The sequence below is a fragment of the Etheostoma spectabile genome, chromosome 21 (assembly GCF_008692095.1).
Source record: "Etheostoma spectabile isolate EspeVRDwgs_2016 chromosome 21, UIUC_Espe_1.0, whole genome shotgun sequence".
Lineage (NCBI taxonomy): Eukaryota > Metazoa > Chordata > Actinopteri > Perciformes > Percidae > Etheostoma > Etheostoma spectabile.
The window spans coordinates 13,536,025-13,543,563 of record NC_045753.1 but is presented as its reverse complement, the minus strand read 5'-3'; the positions used below and the strand labels follow the sequence as shown (position 1 = coordinate 13,543,563).

At 42.4% G+C, this 7,539-nt stretch overlaps 1 long non-coding RNA gene across 1 annotated transcript in view; it reads left to right on the top strand.

Moving 5' to 3' along the window:
* The first annotated feature begins 618 nt into the window (after positions 1-618).
* Positions 619-7,539, top strand: part of LOC116671347 (uncharacterized) — a 24,464-nt gene continuing 17,543 nt past the window's right edge. Inside the window, exon 1 of the long non-coding RNA XR_004327248.1 lies at positions 619-629. This is a non-coding gene — a long non-coding RNA (uncharacterized LOC116671347). The remainder of the gene's footprint in view (positions 630-7,539) is intronic.

Sequence of the window (7,539 nt, the reverse complement as noted above, 5' to 3'; positions counted from 1 at the left end):
TACGACAATGGTACAGGATAGGCCTACTACAAGCTCAGACACTGAGCCACAAAATACGAGGGTATAAAACACATCTCTGGATTAAATGAAATCAATCAAAAGCTGCCTCGTCGTCTGTTGCTAGCAGGGTCGCTGTGGGAGTGACAGGTGTAGAGGAGCTGCTGCTCGGTTACAGTTGCTGGGTTTTCTGACTCGGGTCTATTAGGCATGTTAGCCTGTGATTGATTTATGAAGAAATCCAAAATCCGCTTTCATGCCATGTTACAGGCAAGCTGAGTTCTGTACTGTGTACCCTCCGGGAAAGTTTCCACAACTATCTTCACTCGTGAGTGAGTGTCAGAGGCGCCTCACTCTTGGCAGAATTGGCAGATTCATTCTGATTGAATTATGTGTTTATCTCTTACCAACCAAATTTTAAAACCAAATTACATTTAATTGTAAGGAAAGAGAGTAGGTTAATATCAATGATAAATTCATTAAAATAAATGTATGTAATTTTTAATTATGGTTGTAATTTGTCTACCTTTCGTTAAGGGGGTGCTGCAACACCCCTTTAACGAAACCCCACCTAGTTTGCGCGGCCATGACAACAGGGAGTTTTTTGGTCCAACCAACAGCTCAGACACACTGTTCCGTGTCCGAGGACAACTGTGGACTTGTACCTGTTGTGCGCATGTGCGTGGGGTCCATTTATACTTCTATTAAGGGTCTGCATTGGTCTGGCATTCCATGCATGCACATTTCCCAATCCACCATTATTTGTGCTGTTTCTGATCTTTCCAGAAAAATTATATAAATGTGCGTAACATTGGATCTCCTCGCCCATCCTCTCTCCAAAACAAGCATCCGTTTTTTCTTCTTGACAAACTAGCTAGAGGTGCATCAACTGGACTTGAGTGTGGGACTAGAGATGGAGCACGCCCTGTCGGCCCGCTTGGTATGCGTACATTTGGCGCAGTCACAAATTTGGGGCTGCACCCTTGCCGACCTGTGTGGATGATGACATTTACGGACCAAAGCAGACCCTTGAGAAACACGGAGAGTATTAGGCTTGCTTAAACGTGCACCCCCTGTAGGAAAAGGAAGTAATAGCAAATTCTACAAATCAAAAATTGTAATGACTAAAATGAAGTGTTCTTGGTGCGATATGTTACCTTTCCAGCTTCCACGCTCTGATCCGTAGTTGGGAGCGAGCTGGTCTCAAACTTATACCTTGGCTCATGGCAGGTAACGTACGTCTAGTGGTACGGGTTACCAAAACAGTGAGGCGTCAGTTGGTTTCAGCAATGATCTTGGGCTTTATTACATTCACAGGCATAAAAGGCACTTAACTCGCCAGTGTTTGGCTGGAGCATGGACTGCGCTAATATTACATTCGCACTGTAGACTCGTACTTCGTTTACACTACCCAGAACACACCTGCCCCACTGCGTCACACATACGCATTTTTTCAACAAGCCGCCAGGGGGAGGCAGAGATTACAACAGATATTTAATTTTTCAGTATATTGGTATCAGGACATTGGTTCTGGAAAATGTTGCTGTTGTTTTTCATATCAATACTTTGAGCACTACAAATTTAATTAAATTCTCCTTCATAGCATTGACGTTGCAGCAGGTTGTGACAGGTATGTTAAAACCTGGACACTATCTGGCTACTATACCGTCCTTAAAGTGCCCACATTAAGCTCATTTACAGGTTTATAACTGTATTTTGAGGTTGTACCAGAATAGGTTTGTAGGGTTTCATTTTCAAAAAACACCATATTTTTTGTTGTACCGCACATTGCTGCAGATCCTCTTTTCATCCTGTGTGTTTGAGTCTCTGTTTTAGCCACAGTGAGGCATCTCACTTCTTTACTATCTTTGTTGGGAGTTGGAGGTTTAGGGTGAACTAGTGTGTGTTATAGCAGTGTTTTGCCATTGAGAAAGAGCTAGTATGCTAGAGCTAGCATGCTACGGTTAGCCACCTCGTCTCGGCTAGTGACGTAGAAAGCCGTGCAGATTTTGAACAGCTCACTCGGAAACTGAAGGCAAAGGACATTCAGAAACGTTATCTCACTCAAAACAGCATGGCTGTTTTTTTTCCCAAGTCTGTATGCACGTGGAAGAACTAGAAACACAAAATAACACCCCAAATCCCAGAAAAAGTGATTTATTTCATAATATGTGCACTTTAATCTGTGAGGCTGTGTCACGTGAGACATTTCTCATTTTTGTCTGATCTTTTTGTGTTTTGCACATTTGTCTAATTTGTCTACATTTTTTACAATGACCACTATCTTTAAAAAAAACAAAACTTAACAGTGTAGTTTTAGTCACTGTTGTAATATTTTATTCAGAATTTAAAAAAACAGTATTAAAATATGTTGTGTAAATGTGCTGTGAAAAAAGCACAATCCATACGGCATTATGTTTCCCTACACTATATTTTGCAAAATACTTCCATATGGACATAAGTTATGTGTGGGAGATGAGGTTTATTTTGAGGTGGCTGAAGCTGCAAAGTCCCAGCCATCTCTGTAATTATTTAGCTCTTGCTTACTGTAATGTTACTACATTATTAAAATAAATGAGCACCACTAAAGTCTTACTGTTTATGGGATTTCATTAACAGCTTTTACTCCCATGGCTTCTAATGAGAAATTACAGTAAGAAAAAAGCTATCAGTCTTATCCAAGTCATCTCGGAGACTTACAGTGGGTAAATGGTTCATTATTGCCCCCTTTGGTCAGATTGATGACAGCTGTGTGGGCAAAGGCATCCCAGTGTTCATAAACATGTCATGTAGGATTTTACTGTACATAGCTTTACTTTTACTAGATGTTTTTGAGATTGTTTTTCCTCTTATTGAAGGGGATCATATCAGCAACAACAAAGAAATAACATGCATCATATATGGCTATCATATATAACACGCCTGCAGACTGTAGAATCTGGCATCCTACCGCTCGCAGCTAAGTTCTGCAAGTGCCAATTTCTGTCTCGAGAGAAATAATTCTTCAAGAAGAGCATTTGTGTTGCCAAAAAATTGTAATTTGCGGCTTCAATGGAGTGTTCAAATGTAATGACCCGAGGTGGAGAAGTGTGGAGGAAAAAAAAAGACTTTGGAACAAGCCTGAATCAAAGGAGCCTTTGTGAGCTCCTTCACCCCTCCCTAGCTCACTGAAACACAATAAATATAAAGAATAATTGTTCGAAATGATGTGTTCTACAAGGCAAGCGCTGTGTTTACTGAGTAACAGACAAACACAACAGGCTTATGTTGCGATAAAACAGACACTGTCTCACTTACCTCCACTTTGTCCTGCCCCTGTGCCCTTTCACTGTAAACTCTGTTGGGCTCATGGTACCTATAGTCAGGAGGTTTTATTCTATAGCAAACAACACGCTAACTTGACTGCTCCCACTGGCACTGAAGACAAACCAATGCAACATTTGAGTGCAAATGGCAAACTCTCACTGCAGGAAATGTAAACTGCAGGGCGCTGGCTCCTCTCTGCTGCGAGGCTGAAGTGAGCACTGAACTCTCAACCCACAATCATGGCACCCTCCCTGGCCTCTCCACTCTCTCTGACAGTCTCTTTTATTTGTTTACCCCTATCTCAGAACAGATTGCAGCAACTGTAGGGTAAACACAGTGGGTCGGGTAAAAAGGGTTTGCTTGTTTGTATTTTGCCTCAATGCTCCAGAGAGGAGCTACTGTAGTGTGCCTCTACTTGCTCGCCATTGCTTTTTATTGGAGAAGGTCTCCCTTCAGGTGCCAGCATGACTGTAGCTCCACAGCGAAGTGCAAAGTGATGCCTTAGTACTGCAATGGATAGCAAGAATGTGCTGAATAAATGTGTCCATGCGTTTTGTGTCTGCGGGGGCAGAGTGATTTAGTCCTCCCTTTTGCTTCAAACGCATTACAGAGCCTGTCTTTTTGCTGTCAGTAGCTGCCAAAGAAAAGCCTCCACAATTTTGCAATGACAAGTGCCAGGGGTTACGCAGCATCCCAGAGATCTGTAGGCTGACATTAATGCTTTTTATACTGGGCTTAAAGTGCACTCCATAGTGCTTTCATCCTCACTGTGCTGGAAGCAGGGTTGAACAGGTAACTTTTAGGATGAAAATATGAACCAGTTCAGAATATCAGTCCGGGAGCTCACTTTGAGTAATCTGCTTTCTGTCAGGTGTTTCTGGATTTCTCAGGACCCCTGGGCTACACTGTGCAGAGGGCCCCTATTGACCCCCACCTCCTCTTTTATCCCACTTTCTTATTATTTTTGGCCATAACTGGCATGTAAGTATTGTAATGGCATGGCATGTAAGTACAGTTATTGCCATAACTGGCATGTAAGCTTGTTTTACACTCTTACTGAGGTTCGGTTTGGTGTCCCGCTACCAGCTGGGCCCTGCAGCCCTGAGCCATGTCAGCTTTGGATATACCATTGTTATTGAGATTTTGTTGATATTCAGTCATGAAGCAGTGGAATTACCTACAGTGGTGTGAAAAAGTGTTTGCCCCCTTCCTCATTTCCTGTTCCTTTGCATGTTTGTCACACTTAAGTGTTTTGGAACATTAAACCAATTTAAACAATAGTCAAGGACAATACAAGTAAACACAAAATGCAATTTGTAAATGAAGGTGTTTATAGTAAAGGTGAAAAAAAATCCAAACCATCACGGCCCTGTGTGAAAAAGTGATTGCCCTCTAAACCAATAACTGGTTGGGCCACCCTTAGCAGCAACAACTGCAACCAAGCGTTTGCGAAACGTGCAATGAGGCTTTTACAGCGTCCTGGAGGAATTTTGGCCCACTCACCTTTGCAGAATTGTCCAATTCATGTACATTAGGGGTTTTCGAGCATGAACGGCCTTTTTAAGGTCATACCAAACATCTCAATAGGATTCAGGTCAGGACTTTGGCTAGGCCACTCCAAAGTCTTCATTTTGTTTTTCTTCAGCCATTCGGTGGTGGACTTGCTGGTGTGTTTAGGATCATTGTCCTGCTGCAGAACCCAAGTTCGTTCAGCTTGAGTACACGAACGATGGTCGGACATTCTCCTTCAGGATCTCTGGGTAGACAGCAGATTAATAGTTCCTTTTCACGGCAAGTCTCCAGGTCCTGAAGCAGCAAAACAGCCCAGACCATCACACTACCAAACCATATTTTACTGTTGGTATAATGTTCTTTTATGAAATGCAGTGTTCCTTCTACGCCAGAAAATACTTGGACACACACCTTCCAAAGAGTTCCACTTTTGTCTCATCAGTCCACAGAATGTTGTCCCAAAAGTCTGGGGATCTCAAGATGTTGTGGAGAAATTGAGACGAGCTTTGATGTCTTTTTGCTCGCAGTGGTTTTCTCTTGGAACTCTGCCATGCAGGCCATTTTTGCCCAGTCTTTCCTGATGGTGGAGGCATGACGCTGACCTTAAAGGCAGGCAGGAGGCCTGCAGTCTTTGGACGTTGTTGTGGGGTCTTTTGTGACCTCTTGGATGAGTCATCGCTGCGCTCTTGGGGTAATTTTGGGCGGCGGCCACTCCTGGGAAGGTTCACGACTGTTCCAGTCTTCGCCATTTGTGGATAATGGCTCTCACTGTGGTTCGCGGATTCCCAAGACTTTGGAAATGGCTTATAACCCTTTCCAGACTGATAGATCTCAATTACTTTTTTCTCAATTGTTCCTGAATTTCTTTGGGTCTCGACATGAGTGTAGCTTTAAGGATCTTCTGGTGGATCTTACTGTGTCAGCAGCTCATTTAAGTGATGCTTGATTGTGAACAGGTGTGGCAATAGTCAGGCCTGGGTGTGGCTAGAGAAATTGAACCCAGTGTGGGACAACCACAGTTATAGTATGTTTTAAAAAGGGGTGCAATCACTTTTTCCACACAGGGCCATGATGGTTTGGATTTTTTTTCACCTTTAATAATAAACACCTTAATTTAAATTGCATTTTGTGTTTACTTGTGTTGTCCTTGACTATTGTTGAAATTGGTTGATGTTCCGAAAACATTAAGTTGGACAACCGGCAAAGAACAGGAAATGAGGAAGGGGGCAAACACTTTTTCACACCACTGTACAGCAGGACAGTGGGAAGCGATCATCAGTCCCCTGGCAGTCATAGCAACAATGCTGTTTTCTGCTTGTCATCTTTCAACTTCAGGGCACACAGTCGTCGCCTGGTTGAAGTGGTAATGGAGGTCAGATCACACAGGGTCATTATTCGCAAAGGCACATTAGATGATTATCTCTGCAGCTGTTCTTTATGGGTCACTCTTGACTGCTGTTAAAGCTGTCAGTCAGAGGAATAAGTCAGCTTCTCCCTGAGTCCATCAACAATATGGACAACCACACACTGGTAAATGTCATCACACTTACTGAATGCAAAAAAATGAAAATACAGGCTAAAAAGCAAAAACCTATCAGTAAACCCTCCATCACAATGCTGCCCACTCTTTTTGTGTACATGTGAGACATTTTTATTTATAGTATACACTTTTGGTGTTAGGTGCATGAATGCCATCTCCCTGTCCATTTGAATTTAACCCAGTGGCACGAGGCAACTCAGAGTCCAGGCAAGGTCAGGTGAGAGGAGTCAGATGAAACTGAATTATCACTGCCAAGGCACTGTATCTGTTTCAACAACTTCATCAGCCAAGCTACTAAGTAAGACTAATTAGTAGGCACTAGGGAAACAGGCAGGATCAAAAAATGTAATTAATGTGAGGACCCATGGTGTCTGGGCATAACAACTTCCTCAGCACCTGCTTAACATGAGGCAGCACATTTGCCTACCGTTGCTTGCAGGTCTCCAGACAGTCCACAGAAACCAGCAGAATTTTAAACCAGTTGAACAAAACTAAGATTAGCAATGCAATTTGAGTTGGTCATGCCACAACCAGAATGATCAGTTGATAAATCACCTATCCATAGCAATAACCTTGGTCATTACCCCTGTAGTCTGCACTCATGTATTTTTAAGGCATTATCAAAGCAAGCATTTTTAGAAATGTTGTTGCAATTAAAGTGTATCAAAAAACATTTGAACTATTAAAATTATTGATGAATAATTTTTTTTCTCGTTGCTGTTGTCATTCTGTCATTGCTCACGGGTATGATGAATAATGAGTTGCCCCTGTGATTCCCAGGGATTGGAGAAGTCCGTGGAAAGTGTATGTGGCTTTGTGTACCCATACGGATTGTTCACCAGCACAGATTTATCATTTTGCTTTTTATTTTGTTATGTTGTTATTGTATTATGTACAGATTTAGACATTGGCAAGATGGAGAGAGACTGTGGCAAATTTAAAGAAACAAAAGTCAGACATACAAACCAGTACTGAAATGAGAAACTCTCAATGGACTGCTAGTACCTACAAGGCAAAGGTGGCAGTTGGTCAAAGCCACACCCCCAGCCTCCACCTTGCCCCCCTTCTCAATAGCTACAGACTCAGAAATGGTACATACTGAGGAAAGCTCATTGTGGGACTGGCTCTAGTGGCTGTAATTCTCCACCAAGGTTGAATTTTGGGAAAGAGACTTCAGATACAGT